General features: G+C 45.4%; 1 non-coding gene and 2 pseudogenes across 2 annotated transcripts; 2 read left to right on the top strand and 1 right to left on the bottom strand.

The window, feature by feature from the left end:
- Positions 1-9,633: 9,633 nt before the first annotated feature.
- Positions 9,634-9,736, top strand: LOC146179106 (U6 spliceosomal RNA). The gene has a single exon (XR_014700990.1). It is a non-coding gene; the product is annotated as a U6 spliceosomal RNA (small nuclear RNA).
- A 5,496-nt stretch (positions 9,737-15,232) lies between these two features.
- On the top strand, positions 15,233-17,952 carry LOC146179105 (uncharacterized; annotated as a pseudogene). The gene is made up of 2 exons (XR_014700684.1): positions 15,233-15,684; positions 16,253-17,952. The product of XR_014700684.1 is annotated as an uncharacterized LOC146179105 (transcript).
- A 31-nt stretch (positions 17,953-17,983) lies between these two features.
- Positions 17,984-18,831, bottom strand: LOC146179104 (uncharacterized; annotated as a pseudogene).
- Positions 18,832-20,256: the final 1,425 nt, after the last annotated feature.

Genomic DNA, 20,256 nt, shown 5'->3' with positions numbered 1-20,256 from the left:
CTGGACAGGAAAAGCAGAAAGGCAGACATGAAAATCAGTATTCAGTTGACTAAGGTAACGTTCAACAGCCTCGGGAACAAACAGCAGTTTACGTCAGGTATCGAGGCCCTTGAAGTAGCAGGCGAATATGTCTACTTAGGACAGGTAGTAACCGCAGATCCGGACGATGAAAGGGAAATAACAAGGAGAACAACTGGGATGGAGCGCATTTGGCAAGTACTCGCAGATTATGACTAGCAGCTCACCGGTATCGCTCAGGAGAACATATGCATCTCTTTCTATTGTGAAAAACTGCGCCGATTATGACTATTAATGCAGAACATATGCAACAGTTTCAATTTACCTGCGCTCAAATCTGGAGCTGAAACACGGAGGCTAATGAAAAGCGTTTTACGTAAGTTGAAAACAATGCACAGGGTTGTGGAACCAAAAATGGTAGGTGTAACTCTAGGAGATAGGAAGCACCCAGAGTGGGTCACAGAAATAACTCAAGGTAATGACATTCGAGTGGAAATCAAGAAAAAGATATAACCATGGGCAGGGAATGTAGTACGTACAGAGGACAACCGATGGTCGCTTAGGGTAACAAATGGGACTCTAAGGGAAGGAAAGCGTAGCAGAGGGCGACAGAAAGTTAGGTGGGCGGATGTGACAGGCCAGACATGTGAGAAAAATATCCGAGTTGTCCCTGTCTATCGTCATGCCGACGTGGTTTCATAGAGACCCTCGCCACTAACGTCATGGGAAAGGGCAGCGGATTTATGACTTCGTGAGGAGAGAGTGGTGGTGAGATGAAAAAAAAAAAAAGACCTTGAAACTTTGTGCATGGTGAATCCGCTTCGGGCTTGCGTCAAAATGAAACGTTGCTATGAGAACACCGCGATAAGAACGACACCGTACCGCCAATCCCACACTTGAATGAGCAGTGCAGTGATCGCGCGCAAAGAATGCCTTTATACTCATAACTGTGCGTCCGCAGAAAATATCGGACTCACTAATAAACACCTAGTGTCATACAGAATTTGTGAAAACATTTACCAGGCTCTAAAGTGAGTAAGCAGTCAGCCATAGGTCATTAAAGATCGAGTAGAAGGCTTTTACCACCACGATATAAAGGCTGGCAGCTTATGGCACTTTAGTGAACCAAAGAGCGCCTGGAATGTATGCGTTTTGCCCTACCATTTCAACCATTCCTCCTGCATGCAGAGGCGAGAGCTGCAGGGCGGCGTCCATGAAAACCCGGGTAAAAGCACTTGACGGGACATCGAACGAGCATCTAAACTGCGAAACAAATAACCTTAATCAGACAGGAACTCTAAAAACATACACTTACTTTCTAATAGCTTCCTTAATTAAGCAATAGTAACAAAGAAGCAGACAGTCTACAGACATAACATAAACGACAACAAACAGTTTATTAAAAGCGATTTCTACACAGAGCAACAAAGCTCCTTGTCAGGCACACCGGGCAGGAAATTTCGATTGAAGCCGTGCATAAAGATGGCCGCTCCATCCACGGACACAGCTGCGCCTGTTATGGCGAAATAAAGAGAAAGCGAAGAGGAACTCATGGACACTGCGAAAAAAAGTATACAAAAAAAAGCGAAACCTTGTAGTATGATTTAAAATAAGAGCAAGAGATTTGCGAGCACAACTTCGTGAACGGGTGAATTAATGAAAATGTCCGCAAAATTCTGAAAGATACGGAACATACACTTCGTCAATTTACACCGACCAAACGTTCCATGGAGATCTAATATAGGACGAGTTTCAAGCACTCAACATGCGGCACTGATGTAATGTGCTTACCGTGCAATAGCCTACTCATGTCAGGCTCGAGTAGCTCTCGTGGCTGCTTTCGGAGATCCTGGAAGCGCCTGGTGCGGACTCAGCAATGTCGATGATTGGTCTGCGCAAGTACTTAGGCATGAGCGACTGCCTCGAGCACAAGTGCGCGTGCGTATCACTCACTGCAAATAACCGGTAAGGCGATGGCAGGCGCTCGCAAACGACGCTCAGGTTGGGCAAAAAGCCAGTCCAGGATGCCTCGTCGGATGAGCGCCACGAGTCCTCTGTAGCCAAGGAGTCATCTGCATCGGTACTTGGCGCGGACACTGTGGACGAGCAAAAACTGGGCTCCAGCTCCGAATATTGTAGACGCCGACGACAACTCGGTGCAGAGATTCGAGGAGGGTCCCTATGTAGCTGCGACAGCGGTGAGACGGAGGAGTCGGACCCGTTACTGCTCGCTGAGGCATCGTACGAATGACCGGAACGAGCAGGTGAAGGCGTCGACGAGCAAGGGCTAAGGTACCTCGTAGTGTCGAGGTGCTTGTCCGGTTTTGGTGTGGACACTCGCGTAGGCTTGAAGTCATCGATATCCATCGTCAGGTCGCGATATAAGACGAGACCGTCCACGCTGCGCTCCTTGCTTAAAATTTCTTCTCGTACATCTAGGACGTCGACTGCGAAAAAATGAACAAGATACAACGTCACAAAATATCCAACTGATTATCATATATCTAAAGAACATCAACGCCGGAGATGAAGCAAAAAATAGCAAATACTTACAGAAGTAATGAAAGATCTCTCCGGGAGCAGCGGCATACATTTCCGTGGTAGAGAAAGAGCTGGTTGCACGTGCACACTCACGCCTTCGCAGTAGGCAAGTGAAGGCCGCACAATAGCTTGGCCCTTATATACCTCCCCCTCTCTCTCTCAGCCTCTCCTCCTCTCCGAATCTCTCCGCCCTTTCCACAAAAGGCTCGGAGCACGTGCCCCGCCGTGAGCGTTGCGTTTTCCTCCTTTCCTCTGGGAAAGGGGGAGAGCATGTTGCTCGCTGCCGCTTACCCCTGCTCTTGATGTCAGTGGAACTTCTGTAACTCTAGCACGGCGTGAAAAGTTATACAGGACCTTGTTTTCTTTTACGTCGTCCCTGTCTCGTTTTCTGCACTGGGTTAAGTGTTTCAGATAGGAAACACTAACTGGAAACGAAAAGGCACACCAGGCAGCGCGCGCAGCAGCTCTTACCGCACCTTTGCCTGGATCCACATTCGTTTCCGCTTCGTGGCCCCCTGAGGACGTTACGCATCCGTTGTCGCCTCATATGGATAGGGCGGAGACATGGCATCGAGCACAACGCTATCGTCGAAGCATACTCCAGCACTTGGCCAACCCTGAGCAATTATATCGCTGCCCCGATAGCTCATTCCGGAGAGTGGAGGCAGTACTCCTTCGCCGAGCCCAGACTGGTCAGCTTCTGTCACCCGCGAAGCTGCACCTCATAAACCCGCAGGTATACCCTTCTCCTCAGTGCCCGACATGCCCGGCCAGAGGCCCGGCCGAACATCTCCTGTGGAGCTGCCCTACTTTTGACGCAGTACGGGAGAGAGCCCTCAAGTCCCTGGGCAGGCTTCGACCTGCAACCCTGCAGGCATGGGTCGATCCCCTATCGCACATCGGGCTATCAAACGCAACCCGGCTCTGGCGAACTTTTCTTTCTTACTTCAAGGAAGAAGAACGACCAGGCCATTACTTCGCGGAGCCGACCTCGGGACGACCCTACCTCGAGGAAGAAGTGAACACCGGTCCCTCATATCTATCCCAACCTTCACCCCTACCCCCACCCATACCCTCACCCCTACCCTTAACCGCTCCCCCACACCTACATTCATGAAGCAACTTAGTTCTGCCGCAAGGTAAACGCCTACCGTAAGCAGAAATAAAGACGTAATAAAAAAAAAACACTAACCAAGTCTTGTTCTGCGAGCAAGGGGACATCGATCCGAGCTCATCACGATAGCGCCTGATGACAAAAATATCCCACTCAGTATAGGTTTTTGGTTCGTGGGGTTTAACGTCCTAAAGCAACTCAGGCTATGAGGGACGGCGAAGTGGAGGACTCCGGAAATTTAGGCCACCTTGGATTCTCAGCAAGGGAAGAGTGAAGCTTATGAACTACGCGAGTAAGTAGTACTCGCGCTTCGTCCTGATCCCTCTATCGCTATTGATATTGCAATGAAGCGATGGACGGTCCCGAAAAAAAAAAAAACTTACTTCAGAAAAAAAAAAAAAAAAAAACCTTTCTGGCTTCTTCCGAGAGGCGAAAAATGAATATAAAACAGACATGATCTATGAGACCTCTAAATAAGTTATTAACAAAATATCTGAAAAAACATTCCTAATAAAACGACGGCTATATCAAAGAAAAAAAAATCTCGAGGAAGTGCGGCTAATTTTAGTAATGTTTGGGACTACTAAATAGAGTCGGGGTTCACTCAATACTTCACGCTTATCTGTCAGTTTGTATAAAGGAAGAAACTTCCAAGTCGATGGGTAAAAGCCCTATGGCATGGAAGCACTGTAGCTAGCCAGAGGTCAACTTAGTCTACATATTACAGTACACAGAATCGCAAAACACGAAAAAAGCCGCTGGGTTCAAAAACACAAATAGGCTAAAGCATTGAAAAGATGAGGTAAGATGAAAAATAGTAATCGAACCCCCAATTTACCCCTGATGAGCTGGGAACCAGGCAAGGTGAAAACTTCAGTTTGCAGTGCGTTTGAATGCACCCGTTCGGGGACATTTATTCCTATTTCGCATTTGGGGAATACCTGATACCGAATACCGAAGACTAGAAACCGCGCAAAGGCCGCCGCCACAAAGTGGCCAGGTATGGTTATGGTGATGGCTTCCTTTTGTAGAAGACATATTACATTGAATATGCCCTAGCCAATGAGGTTATGATGGCTATGCTGCTGGAGCGAAGGTCCCGCATACCCGTCTATCATCTATGCGACCGTGTGAAGGCTATAAGGTTTGTGGAATCTTGTCGAAGACTGATGGATTGATTAATTTGTGGGGTATAACGTCCCAAAGCAACTCAGGCTATGAGAGACACCGTAGGGCAGGACTCCTGAAATTTCGACCCCCTGGGGTTCTTTAACGTGCACTGACATCTCACAGCACACGGGTGCCTTGCTTTTTGCCTGTATCGAAAAGCGGCCGCCAAGGCCGGGATTCGATCCCGCGTCCTTGGGAACAATATAGTCCTGCGCCGTAACCAGTGCGCCACCCCGGTGGGGCTCTTGTCGAAGTAGCTAGCATTAGCGAACGCTTGCAAGCCTCGGACACCTGAACTCTCCATGCCGCCCGACAGACTCTTCGAAGATTCTTGGAGGGTTCAGGTGCCGGAGGCTGCATGGAGAGTTCAGGTGTTCCAGGCTGCATGGAGAGTTCAAGTGTCCGAGGCTTGGAAGAGTTCGCTAATGCTAGCCACGCCAATCAAGAATTTTTTAATACTTAGAATTGTTTTGTTCATGCGTGGCGTGTACAGAATATATTATACAGTAAGTATTATTGTTTGTAATGAACAAACAATAAAATATTTTGTGTACAGATTGTGTCTGCAGTTCCTCTGCAGCTTATATCGACTATAACTACACTGAACTATTTACATATCAGGTGCCCCAGCTAACTTGTGCCATGGATTACACAAATTATATATATATTTGAGGTAGGCCACGGAGACCTCTTGCATACACGCGTAGAGACAATTTTTGTTTAAAAATAATTAAATTATAATAAGGTTATTTTGCTAATTACTAAATATTGACTTTAGAGAATAAATGCGATTGCCATGGTTGGATATTACATTCAGAAAACCCTATTCCATTTATATGTGATGAAGAAAGTAGCCCATGTACTCTTTTTTCAAGCTCCAAAGAAAGCCCCGGAATTACAATTTCACGTGACTAATTCATTCACGCGTCACATTTGCGCTGCTCTCAATCGTGACTCGAATGAAGGAAATCAGCAAAGCAAAGTGATAAGGCCGCACGCTGCCAGCAGCCACAAATAAAGATTACAAGTGTTGGCGGCATTGTCATGTATCGTTAGATGACGTATATGTCCAGTAGGATTTCACAATTAATTGCAAATTTTAGTTAATAACCGGTAATTAGTTAATTGTAGTTAAGACTCGAACTTTAGACTACGATACTAAGTCATGCATCATTGAAAAGTGCTAGTAGAATGCTAAATAGAAGAATGAACTAAGCAAAAATCACGTAAAACCGAGCTAACAACTCCGCTCAAGAAACACGCAAAAAAGAATAGTAAATTTTAATCCTTATTTTTACGCATTGGCTGCAAGTAAGGAGACCTAAGTGCTACCGGTAGTGTTTATAATATGGCGACATGTAAGGTTTTGTTTTCTGAGTTATTTTGCCTGACTGCAATTTGTCAGGCGACTGCGTCAAGCAGGTCGCATGGGGATATCATTGCTCGCGTGCGCCTACCGAAGTCGCGGCTGTTCAGTTCGCTCTTTAATCTCAGTGTATAAATAATGGTAGTTAACTAGGATCTGCAGCTAGTCCAGTGAAATCGTACTCAATATCAGCTATCCAACAATATGTGACGAATCTGTAGCCTACATTCTATATTTAACAGCAATTAATTAATTAAAGGTGATTAAGACCTGCAGTTGGTACAGCGCAATTATGCTTGACATAAGCTATGCAAGGATATATGAAGTGATGATACGGCATAAATTTCACTTTTTAATTGTAAATAACTAACTGTAATCAATTCCGACGGGAGGTCAGTAAAAATATCAGTTAATCATGTTGTCATAAAGGGTCAGTAAGACACGGGGTCATGCTCAGCACAACATAGTTCACCACAGTTCCCCGCAGCACACTATACTAATCGAGACATGACGCATTTTGAGCTGGGCTGAACTTGAAGGTCATCTCAAGATACCGAAACTATCCCCGGGTTTGTTCTGAAGTATAGTAGAGCTATCGATCTGAAGGTTATGGGCGCTTCGCCTTCAGGTATACTAAGCGATGGCGTTAACTTCACCCGTCTGCGGCTCCCCTTGCTGTTCCTTGTTCACGTACATATAGTGTCTTCTTGCTAATCCCTCCCTTAACAGATGCCTCTAATACATCATACATTCATATTATTATGTATATAGTCCTAAGTTACCACAGTATAGCTACCGGTAGTAGTCGACCTCCCGATATCGATTAGAAGCCCGGCTTTACCCAGTCGTACGAAAGTGCCAGCATGGCCTAAGAGGGTTCGGCATCCAAAAGCGCTGGAAGGCTGATATCTATCCCATCCTCCCACATCCAATGAGCAACCAGAATTGGCAGCTGCTCCCAACTTTGCAGAACTAAAAACCGCGCCGCGACCGCGGACACGGTTGAAAGACAAGGGTTCACTAACAACTGAAGGTTTATTGAAAAAACACTGGTAATACATTTTCCAGAACAACCAGGAAAGAATTTGTTTTATTCGCTTCCACAGGATAAGCTCCAAGAATTCGAATTGTGGAGTATATATATGTGGAATCTTTTTGGAACTATCCACGTTTTTACCCAGACTCGACTTCTGTTGAGTGTGAAGGAAAACTGTATGCTCAAAAAAAAAAAAAAATGGTTGGTTTATGGGGTTTAACGTGAGAGACTATGAGAGACGCCGTAGTGGAGGGCTCCGGAAATTTAGACCGCCTGGGGATCTCTAACGTGCACTGACATCGCACAGCCCACGGATGCCTTGCTTTTCGACATCGAAAAGCGGCCGCCGAGGCCGGGATTCGATCCCGCGTCCTCGGGAACAGTAGTCGAGTGCCGTAACCACTGCGCCACCCAGGCTTTTTTTTTTTCTTTATTACCAATTTTTTAAGCACACAGCATACACTCTGAATACACAACAACAAAGCAAAACAAAAGGAATGCTAAAAGCACTAGGCATGTTCTGCCTAAAGCGCTAGATTTAAAAGTGCTTTACTGAAGCCAGCTGGTCCAGTACAGGTAGCCACTCCGGAGAATTATCTTATGCGCGTGCGCATATATCGAAAGTAGCTCCGGTGCTAAGTAACATTTTTCTGTGTCGTGTAGATAGGACAATAAAAACTAAGTTAGGTGCATGCGTAAACAATTATATAGGTATGTTGTTGATTGTTTAGATTTTCTTGAGGTTGGGGGTTTTAAAGGACGTGCGAAAGACATTTTGGTGGTATTTTATATTAGTCACGGGCTAGGTTTCAAATTTGCTTTCAAAGTCTCAGAAAATAAGCAGCTACAGTCCTTAGACATAAGATTGGTTTCGAGCTGTGATCCCGTCTGCTGGTCTTTCCAGCAGCGCTCAGAGCCACCGTTGCTCATTTATCGTTCAGCCCAATCAAAATTAGTTAATTGTGGAACAGCTACTGAATGTTTAGGATGACGACTTTCAAAATCCTATTGAATGCAATGGAAAATAGTTTTCGTGCGAAAATTTGTAGTATCACGTTGACTCATCCCAGCGACAAATGAAGCACGAGCAAAACAATGGTAGCGCGCAAGAAGGCGATGTTTTAGTTGTATGCAAGGGAGATGTATATCGCACTTGATTTTCACTTCGCAGACGCATAGCAGTTTCTACTACTTAGAATCTACTACTTCTACTACTAAACGGTGATTACTACTTGTAAGTAGTAAATCTCCATTCGAATTTCTTACCTAAGCTCTTATAAGTTGTTTCAACGGTATGCGTTACAGTTATTCCGCTTGCGTTTATTTAATTTACATTTATGGTACATTGTTTGTCAGTTGTTGTTGTTGCTGCTGTTGCGACTGTAGGAGGAAGGTAAAGAAAATGCATGGGCCTGCTGACTGACTCGTGCGGCCAGAGGAGAAATGAGAAAAGAGAGAAAAGAAAGTGAAGAGAGAGAAAGACGCGCACCGCAACAATCATCGTCCACCACCGAAGCGGCGGTGGGTGTAATACGGTGCAATTGATGGCCTTCTCTATAGGTGCATACAAATGTCGGAGGAAATCGAGCCCCCACCGTTTGCCTGCCCCTCAAGGCCGTGAGCAGAAGTTGATGTTACTACGTACAACTATTTACGTACAACAGCTAAAACAGTTTTCGCCATGCAGAAAAACCCACCTGTACAGGTCGCATATATCAGTTGAATATACGTATTTTGAAACCTTTTGATATTGAAAAGAAAAGCACCCGGTATACTGAAATTCAGCTCTCCTACTAGGAAGTGCTGCGCGGTTGTTTTGATCCCAGCAGTTTGCTCGACAACCATTCGATTTATCCGATCGAGCCGTCATAGGGACTGTGGGCTCGATCATGACTGGTCTCGGAACCGGCCATGACTCGACTTGTCTAATGCTCGCCAGTGTCTATAAGCCATCATGTATTAACAAGCTCTTTTTTTTTTCTTCGTGATAAGGGCAGCTTTAAAAGTAAGGAAGCACAGTAATCAGATGACACGAGAAGGTGTCCTCATTTCATGCCGCACCGACTGCGACATTCGTTTTCAAATGTCCGCGGGAGATATATTAGTCCTAATAACATCCTCGAGGTGGCGCCACAAGGGCCATTACCAAGGGGGTTTTGTTCTGTCGAACAGATCAATAAATGAGTTCTTCAGAAGGATTGTTCTCGAAAATTGTAAATTTTGATTAAACATTCTTTGTGAGAGAAGCCGAGATGGCTAACTCTTTTACTTAAACAACAAAGTTTCAAGAAGGTTTTCTCTTATTGGCAAATTTTAACCAATAACAACTCTTACAGATTTCTAACTGGGAATGACGCCTATATATACTTGAACGCAAGGTATCCAGCCGTACTTCCAAAGTACATATACTAAAATTGGAACGATACAGAGAAGATTAGCATGGCCCCTGCGCAAGGATGACACGCAAAATCGTGAAGCGTTCCACATTTTTTTTTACATTTTGCACATAATGAAAACCACTGAGCCGCATTTGCATGCAAGCGCGTAATGCAAGCATGATTAACAGATGGTCCCTGTGTACAAGCTAAAAGTGCCTAACGTCACGAGGCTACATGACACGGCAGGAGCTGCTAACTAGAGCTTACAAAGTTATAGTTTGAAATATGTTCCAGTACATTTGAGGTCCAAGTAAGAAAGGTTACTCCTAGGCCATGGAGGCACGTATGTACAGTTTGGTTAATGCTAGGCTTACAGAGGTCTACGCCAGGTTAATTGTCTTTCGCATAACAGAGCAGCCTACGAATGTGTGCCAATGAGTATGCGTGAGATAATTAACAGAGACATGAATTAGGGATTAGTGATTAAGTTTGTAAAGGCATGTACATTAACGGGAATCAACAGTGGGATCTGCAGACAAGAGCCATTAACGCTAGCGCATCATACCCTTACAGGTGGAGGTTAGGTATCTCCCTAATTTTTAAGGCGATAGCCTTTAATGGCTCATACTGTCGTTGACAAAGTGTGTCCCGCTTTTGCGGCAACTGTCACGTGACGTTCCTTGGCGCGCGTTAAAGCGTGATATTGCAGATGATGGCAGGAACGCTAGACAAGATGAGACTTCTCAGGCTTTAGCCTCACTACGTTAGTCGCTGAAGTCCCTCGTAGTTTTTTTTTTTTTGCCTGCTCAAGGCTTAAGTCATTTTCTTCGTTATTCCAGGTGAAGAAGATGTGAAAATGCTAGCACTAAGATGCACGAGATCATCCTTAACAAGGATGCTAGTCTCAACAGCGTAAAAATATATTTCACAGAATATGGGTGGCTGGCAGTGCTGTCAACAGTTGAAGCTAAGCGGAAAAGCATGAAATAGAAATGCAACGAATGCAGAGATATGTTGTGAGACGACCAGTCTGTGGTATGCCCAGTCAAAAAAATTCAGTGGGTCCATTTGGAAATTTCCTAACTGAAATGAATTGGTCAAAAACCAATTGTGTTTTCGCCATCCATTCGGCCTGACCATTTGATATGAATTGGTGCTCCCAATTAGAAATAATTCGTCACCCATGAAGACCAAATGGTTCACCAATCGAACTCAAATGGCATACCCATTGAGTCGCGAAACCAACTAAAGAAACCAACTGGGCTTCCCAATTGGACAAACCCATTGGACAAACCATTTGGGATTGGCAGAACCAATTCAATCTGACTGGTCTTCCCAATTGGACCCATTGATGTTTTTTTACTGGGTGCGACATCTGTCTTCGTTAGTTTCATTAATTGGCCAAAGAAGATGGGGCTTGTGATTTTGTGAGATATGCAGTGTAGTAGCATAGATGCCACCTTGCCAATGAGCAATTGGAGCGAAATAAGTGCATTTCAGAGTAAGTGCAGAGGAATTTCAATAGAGGCAAAACAAAGGCTAGCTGCCAAGCACTCTGCGGTATCAGTGCGTGTAAAAGAACCCTAGGCGGTCAAAATCATATCGGAGCCCTCACCTATTGTGTCCCTCATCGTCATACTTGTTTTGGGATGCTAAATCAGATATTATATATCACATCATACTCTGAGTAAGATGTGGTTCCTAGTCAGTTAATCATACACAAAATTACCTATCTTTTTCTGCATGGGACATCAGTGTTCTACAATTTTATTTTAGCCCTCATGAAGAATATCACACTGGTTCACATAATATGGAACTGCAAAAAGCAATTATAGAAATATAAAGCTCGAGCGCTCAGCCAAGCGGAGTGGGAGGCACAGCTGGCCCACACGGGTCTCTCTGAGCAGCGCAGCCTGCTCACCAGGGCCCGGGAGACAACCCAGGTCAATGGTATCCTGGACTGAGGAAACCACCCACGCTATTCCGTTAAACAATTAAAGTTTACTCTATCTCTGGCTCCACATGGTGTTCCGTCCACCCTTGATATGTGTCACATTCACAAACTTGATTATGTATTTGTCTAAGGGCACCTGTGCATGCGTGGAGGGGACCATTACATCCCATTAATCGGAACTGAAATGCATGTTCTACATCATTCCTGTAATTCAATTGCCTGCTATTTGAACTGACCAGCATTGGTGCAAATTTCAAAGAAGTTCAAATTAGCAAATGAATCCATGAAGCAAGCCATGCCAAGGACTGATTCGGTTTCGTCTTCAACAAATCTTTGAAAGCTACAATTATACAAATGTTGCGAAACATAGATGATAGGTTACAAAATTTAAAGAAACACACATCCTACATGTGGTACGTAGGTAGGGTTTCACATCCCAAAGTGACATATGTAGCTATTCAGGATACTACAGTGGAGGGCTCCAAATTAATTTGACTACCTGTCTTGTACTTTGAACTGACATCTCGCAGCGAACAGGTGCGTTTGCATTTCGCCTCGACTAAAGTGCGGTTGGCATCACTGGGATTAACTATCAAGACCTTGGGATTCTAGCCACTGTACCTTGGGGCAAATAAGTAGCTAAATGCACTGCTGAGATGTCGCAGCGTGCACATACATGCTATACATGTCAACCTTTCCAGCATTACTGCTGTCGCATGCATGGCAGATATTCATGTTCAGCTTTGGGCTGACAAGCTTAAAAGTGTACAATTTGTTTTTGTCTAGCATGAAAAAGCAACGAACGAACATGCGAAAACTACATCATGTGCATTCCCAGCGACTTATAATTTGTGCAAGGCCAGGCTAAAGTATTGCCATCTAAATTTTTTTTAAGCTTCAAAACGCACATATTGTAAGCAATATACGTGTACTTTGTAGAAATACCACATTTTCTGAGTTTTGAGCTTTGTAGTACAATGTGATAAAAAATTGTCGATTACACCTATTTTCATCTGACTGTTGCACAGCGCGCATCAATAAACGCCCAAGACGCTCTCTTTACGCGATGTTTTTGCACAATTACCACTGCACCTGATCAACATATATCTGACATGCACATGGAACATCGGCGATCATAAATGGGCACGTGCTCGGACATCAGCGCACTAATTACAGAACTCTCGTTGGATGTAGTCCGGACGTACATCACGCATCTCACGGAAAGCACAAACCGGCGCCTACATCTCCAGTTGTGCATCAAACAAAAATGACGCGATGCTTCTAGATGGGCTAGAGACACGTAGGCGGTACCCGGCAGCTTTTTCAGCGCCGCTTCTATGTATGTAGTAACTTGCGGCACCGCAGAGCAGCAGCAAAAAAGCGACGCGTGTGACGCATCTCATCCCAGAAGAATTGAGGAAACTTTGAAGAATCAAAACTACATATCACTACTGTCGTAGACGATAATCCACAGATCACGATTGACGAAATGAGCGGGCGTGCGGGCTACGGGCTGGCCGTCATCGACACCAATTACAGCCCGTGACGTCAGCAGAGATGCGGTGGCACTGGCGACAGCAGTGACTTTCGTGGTGTAGGCAAAAGCGCGGGCCGTCTGCATTGGATGCGCGGCGATTGCTGCGTTTTCGGGCATAATTCCCATTATTTCTACGAGCTGTGGTGCGGTTGGTTGCGCCACGAGGCACAAAAAGCAAAATGGCACTTGTTTTAACACGTTTCTCGCGGTAGAATAAAGATGAGAGCGAAGGGCAGCGGCATTGAGCGCGTCAAGTAGACTCTTCGGTGACGGATTGCCTTCGCGGCTAAAATGCGTTGCAGTTCTTTACCAAAACTAGATCAGTTCGTTTGCAACCCTTAATTATCATGATTGCTTTTCGGCGATACGACGAATAGCGCAAGAACAAACGCCTGCAGCTCGTGCCCATTTTGATATACTATAAGTTGTAAGAAGTTCAGACGCGATATATTCCGTGTGCGTATGATCCCGCAGGGAAGCTGCGCTGTGAGTTCTATTCACTTGCAGTGCTGCCCGTGCATATGTTCACACAGAAAGGACACAAACGCTGCTGTGAAGGTAATTGCAATTACTTTGAGCGCGGTCACTCCAGTGCGATATTGCTGGCCCGGACCTGTAAAGTCTAGCTTTTCTCTGTTTGTACTTTCACAAGTTTCAACGAGTCTCTTCATCACCGGTTCTATAGTAAACATTGTTATGATCCGGGCAGTCCCGCAGCACTATTTCTCATTTCGAAATTTTATTTTTGGAGGTCATTATACGATCCTGACGAACGAATTAAATATCCACGTACAATCTAGCTCTGATCGAGCAGGATATTTAGGTATGTATGGTACATGGAGTTCAATCTCCCAAAGAGGAATCGACTATGAGGGGTGCAAAATAAGCAGAATAAGATGATGCGCATTTGAATAAAAATTTCCAAGTATATTAAAAAAAGCTCAGCAAATCACGCAAATTTCGCTGCAAGCGATCGTGGAGAACGTTTCATCTGCACTCATGCGTCTCTCCTATAGATCAAAGAGAACAAAATGAGAGCTTTCGTACTGGCCTTTATGTACATATTAACCTGTGAATGACCTTGCAACATCTGTAAGATGAGATAGACGTCAACGTCTTTTTTATCGGGCAGGCGAAAACAAGTTAATTGGCAGTGCACTTTGCCAACATGTTAAAAAGATCTAAAAGATTGAGTTCTTCTTATTAGATACGAAATTGTATGACTTAGGTTGCCGGTAAAGTGAGCTAGAAATGTGATTGCCGATAATAATGTTCTTTAGAGTGAGTGCTTGAAGCAACAGAAAGGCAGTCAATAGATTCGTCATACGAAAAACACATTTCGAGTCATTCATATTGTCGTCCTCCTTGCATGCGCTAGGAATAGGGCTGGGAGTTGAACAGGGTTGACTATTAGTCTTTCTTATACGTTGCGCTTTCTAGTTTTTATTTAACTTAATCACTCACGGCCGTCGCCTACGTACTGCAGCCGCGCGCTGTTGAGGCCACGGAGAAGGAAGCCAATGCAGCGCTATTCGCCAAGTAATTCTAGCTGTAATCGGCTGATGATGTGCGGAAATACTCTCCAGGCATAAACCAAGCTATTTCTACGCATAAGCGAAGCTTACGTTTCATTATATTCGCACGCGCGAGCTGGTTTCGAAGGCAGCGTCGCTTTGCGCAGGGTAGGCACGCTGCGCTTTTTTTTTTGCCTACACCCCCGGTCTCTTCGATTTGGCTGCACCAGCTGCACTAGTTCAAGTAGTGCAGCACCGCCGTCCTCGTTTTGCCAGTGCCGCGCGCGCCGTCTGCACTTCTCTCCTCGTTTTGTCAAGGTGCAGGGCTAGTTCTGCACGAGTTCTCGCTCACTCTGCACTCGCTCCAGAAGAGGTGCAGAAAAAAGTGCAGCATTGGCGTACGCTCCGCTTGGCCAAGAGCAGACGACGCTGCGCATCGTTCTGCATAGCTTTTGTAAAGTCCGTCTCCTTCAGAACCCGGACGGTTCGCTGCTAACGGATCCGCAAATGGTTGCGTATACAAGGTAGTTGGGCTGCATGCTGGTGATTAGCATTTTGTTGATAGAGGAGCGGTATTATATACATGGCTTGCACGTGACGTCACGTCGTCTGCTTTTTCAGCCGGCGGCCATGTTTGCGACCCGATCGCATGCCCGGTGGTCATTTGCTCGTGTATGTCGGATTTTATGGCATTGTTCTCGGCGGTTTGTTGGATGACATTCATGTAAAATGGCTGCAAATGAACCGTTCAATGCGAGCTATTATTCGGACCTCATCGGGAGCACTCGCCTCCGCTACGACGAAAAAATCAAACTTTGCGATAACATCGATCCGTACATGTTGCGGCCCGGAACGGATTGCAGTGCCGATGTAAGCTTGTTCCCTGAGGTGACACACGGTGACATCGTCACGTACTTGGTTTTTTCCGCGAGCTTTGTTACACTGGAGCACATGAAAGCATTCAAGTCTTTGGAAGCGCATTACTTCACCAGCGGTTGGGTGAAACACCTTTCTGCCAAGCCACTTCAAGATGACAAAGTGCTCCTGCTTGGCGAGGTAAGCCCAATGATTTATGACTTTTGACAACATTTGTGAACATGTTGTGGTGATGCACGATTTTTATGAGCTGTACCCAGCTTTGCGAGGTGTACGGTGCATTTGAAGATGGCTTGTTCGATTGTGTGCGCGCGACAGCGGCTAAGCACGAGAAAAACGAACCTGCACTGGATGGACCTCACGGTCGCCTTTTTTTTTTTTTTTTTTTTGCACAGTCTCGGGTGTCTCGTTCACGAAGTGAATCAAACCACTCAGCATTACATGCACTGAACTCTGAGCTGCGCGGTCTGTTCAGCGCATCTGAGGCACGACGTTAGACAGTGCACGCGGCCGCGCATCGAGCGCTTGAAAAGCAAGCCAGCAGTGTCCCCGTGGCCGCCAGTTTTTAATCTGCGTTGTTTGGATGGTAGCGAACTGATCAGATAATGCGTGCTGCATTACATGCACAGGAACTGTGTTCCTTACTGTTTTTTAAACCATTGTCTCCGGGCCCAAAGCGTAACTAAAATTAAAGCAGTTTTAAAACGATTGGCCACTAACATTTGTTCTTGATAATTTATTTATGCAGGTGAATCATTCACAGAGACTGGGCAACCGACCTCTTCAAGCGTGGCTGCTATGCAGAAAGAATGGGACTGTGATTACTGCTCACTGCACTTGTATGGCAGGAGCAGGTGAAGCGTGCTCACACATTGGAGCTTGCTTGTTTGCAGTGGAGACCGGAGTGAAAATAAGGCAGTCTACAAGCTGCACACAGAAGGAAAATGTGTGGCTGCCGGCATATGTAGAAAAAATTAAATTCAAAAGGTTGAAAGATATCAACTTTACGTCGTCAAGTGGGAAGAAGAGGATGCTTGAGACAACCGACCCCTCAAAGGAAGCAAGAGTGGTCAAGCCACGGGCACATGTCCCACCACTTTCTGCGCTGGAGCAGGAAGCATTATACAAGTCCATCCAGAATGCCAATATTGTACCAGCAGTGTTTTCTGTGTTGCCTAGCTACAATGGTCCTTTCAAAAACCCAGTGAAAAAGCAAGATGCAAACCTTCGATCATTGTATTCAGAGAAGATGCTACCAGATGACCTGGATACACTTGTAGAAAAGGCCAATGACATCCTTCCAAGCCTTCAAATAAATGAGGAGACTGCAAAAGAGGTTGAGGCCTCTACAAGACAACAAAGCAGTTCACCAGCCTGGCATTCTTACCGAGCAGGAAGGGTGACTGCATCTGTTATGAAGCGTGTCTGCCACACTACCACAGAAAAACCAAGCATATCACTTTTAAAATAATATGCTACCCAGAGAAGCAGTCTTTACATACGCTCGCCACCACATAGGGTATCAAGAATGAGCCCCAGGCCTTAAAGGCATATCAAGAGAGCGAAGCTCAAAAGCATGATTCTTTCCAGTGCTCCAAGTCAGGGCTTCACATAAGCACAACGCATCCTTTTGTTGGAGCCACGCCCGACTCTCTTGTTACCTGTACATGTTGCGGAAAAGGAGTCGTGGAAGTGAAGTGCCCCTATTCACTTAGGGAAGTGAAAAATCCTACAGAAATGGCCACCCCAGGTTCATGCCTGGAACTTTTCGATGGTGTCCTGAAATTACGACGACAACATGCTTATTTCTATCAGGCCCAGACACAGATGGCCGTGTGTGATGTCGAGTGGTGTGACTTTGTTGTGTGGGCACCCGACGCACTGCATGTGGAGCGAATTGGCAAGCAAAAGCAGTTTTGCGAAGACATGCTGGCTTCTGCAAAGAAATTCTTCATCCATGCAATTCTACCCGAACTGTTTAGCAAGTACTTTACAAGGCAGCACGCAGTCCCAGGAACAAACTCTTCGAAAGAGGATGCCTATTGCTTCTGCCATGGGCCGGAAACTGGAAAAATGGTTGCTTGCGACAACGAAACATGCCACTACAAATGGTTCCATTTTTCTTGTGTTGGGCTCAATAGAGCACCAAAAACTGTCCAATGGTTTTGTCCAGATTGCAAAGGGCCAAAAGGCTAAGTTTCCAGTTCAGCAGCCAAGCACAATACAATCATAATGAAGACACAGAGCAGATGCAAAGTACAGTGCTTTATTGAAATGCACTGAAACAAGATTTCCCATCACTCACTCGGGACGTGCTCTTCTGCATTGTCTTTCTGGGCTGCAACAATTGATGAGCACAGATTTGATAATACGCAACAAACAGTTACTATTTTGTCGAGAGGAGGGGTCTTGTCTCCTGGCCGACACACAACAAAATCTATGGGTATGACAGACTTCAAAATAATAAACTTATTTCTTATCAGCCCAATACTCTCTCAACGTGTATGCGCACATTTGCCAGCTTTCTTGTGCTTTGCACTTCTTCTGCTGAGAGCTGTTTCTTCCCTTTGGTGTAGGCTGGCACATGGAGTCTGGCACAATAAAAACCAATGCTCTCACTCACGTTGAACCCTCGGTCCCAAGAACTACATCTCCAGGCACCAGATGGTCCAAAAATCCACAGTGTTCAGTAATGTGTTTGTCACTTGTTCTGCCCCCCCAACCTTCAGATATAAAGGTAACAACACCCTGCGGAGCAATCCCAATTAAGTACTTCGCCGTATTGCTACCTTTATACTGAGACCACGTTTCACACCTTGGATGGTATGAAGATGGTCTTTCTATTTTTATTTCGAAGCAGTCAATAATGACTGCCACATTGCTACCGAATGAATCATAGAATGCCTGTGGCATAGTCTGCTGCAAGGCGTTTCGTGTTGGCCAGACAATTTCATCCTTAAGCCTGCAATATGCCACATGCAACCATTTGTTAAAGATACGAGATACTGTTGCCTCTGAAACGTTAAAGCGAAAGCTAAGATCAGCATTTTGAAGGTTTAGTTTCAGCTTCATCATGAAGACAATGTATTCCTGAAACTTGGAGAGGCTGTTGTTATCATTGTGTGAAACAAAGCTTGTGAGAGCTTGGAATACAGCAAACAAAACTGTAAAGTTTGCCATTCCAGTGTAAAGCCGCACTTTTGCATCAGAACTTTTCAGCGCGGCTTCGGACATCTCAAGTTGCTCTTTTTCTTTCTGCAGCGCATAAAGTTGTTTGTTGACAGTCACAGAATGCAGCTCCAGAGCCTTTATGTCTTCCATTGTCATCTCGGTCTGAATGGAGATCCCTAGAGGAAAAAAGAATTTTTGCACATTCATCACCAGTAGCTGCACAGAGAAAGGTATGAATGGCTAGGCATCATTCCCTACATAGAACTGCAATCCAAGGGCTTTTAAACGAAGACTAGAACGAGTACTTGTGCCCCCCCCCCTTAATTTCCTTCCCGCAAAAAAAAAAAAAAAAGCCGAACCTGTTTCACGTTCGTCAGTATCGACTTGCTCCTCTTGCGATGGCTGTGGCGAATCTGGAGCGGCGCCCGGCGATTCATCTGAGGTTACTGCATCAGCATCAGTCAGCCGCTTTTGCGCATATCGCTTCTCTCTGCGATCGTGCCGCGCAGAATCAGCATGCTTGGTTCCGTAGCCGAGGTTGAGAGACGAGGCCCAATCAGGATTTGTTTCGTCGAACAGTTTCGATGGTTCGCCTGCGGATACAAGTTTACAAGTTTTCCATGTTTCTGTAGAATGTCTTCGTTTTAAAGTCGGCGTACATGAGTAGAAATGAGGCATAGCATAGCTAGTCTTAACTAAAACAGCGTAAGGGGCAAAAAATTACACGGACACGCATAGCTCTGAAAATGGACGCACTCGGAACTGGTGTCTGCGCGTTTGCTTTGCGTTGTTTTTAAAGAGATTGTAATGTAAGAGTTGACTCACCTGTTATGAAATGGATGCCGCATACTCGCACATTACGACCTTCGTGATTGAACTGAGTGCGTTTGATGCGCGCTAACCACAAGTTGCGACGCTTCTCGCTCAAGTTTCTGGTCTTCTCGCATTGGTTTTGTATGACTTTTGGCAGAGAAAAGAACCTCATACTGGTCGGCTGTTTCTTTCTCCCTTTGACGTCGCTGCGGTTGGAGCAGCCAACAATAGCGCAATTAACCATGCTTACACAAGAGAGTTCACAAACGCACGAAAAACAACGCGGGCTTACTCGAAAGCGACTGCGCGCACCACGGCCGTGCCGCCACTGGGTAATGGTGGGTCAACTGGGTCGCTAACATGGCCGACGCGTTCCCCCAGTGACGTATGATGACGTCAGTGCAAGCCACGATACGGCACCTTCGCGCGCGTTGTCTTGTGTACTATTTTTTTTTTTTTTTTTTATCGCGTTGTGACCTCGGAAAACGGGTGGATGCGAACAGAAATCAGCTGCGATCGATCGAGTTTCTGTCGTGCCAAGTGTGTGTGCCACAAGACAGCTTGCGCAGAGACTATGCGACATCAAACTTGTCGCCCACGGAGCACATAGAATGTCTGAGAGCGCAATGAGGTACAAACATACGTGCGTCAGCTAGTGCTTTTGGACAGAAGTAAGTTCGTGGAAACCAATCAAGCGTCTTGTTAGACAGTCTTAATTATTTAAACTAGTACTCGTGGAAACTGCTTACAACGTTAATTCTCTCGTAC

The sequence above is a fragment of the Amblyomma maculatum genome, chromosome 9 (genome assembly GCF_055883805.1).
Source record: "Amblyomma maculatum isolate TAMU_Amacu chromosome 9, ASM5588380v1, whole genome shotgun sequence".
Lineage (NCBI taxonomy): Eukaryota > Metazoa > Arthropoda > Arachnida > Ixodida > Ixodidae > Amblyomma > Amblyomma maculatum.
The sequence above is the reverse complement of the archived record's forward strand: the minus strand, read 5'-3'. Positions and strand labels throughout refer to the sequence as shown.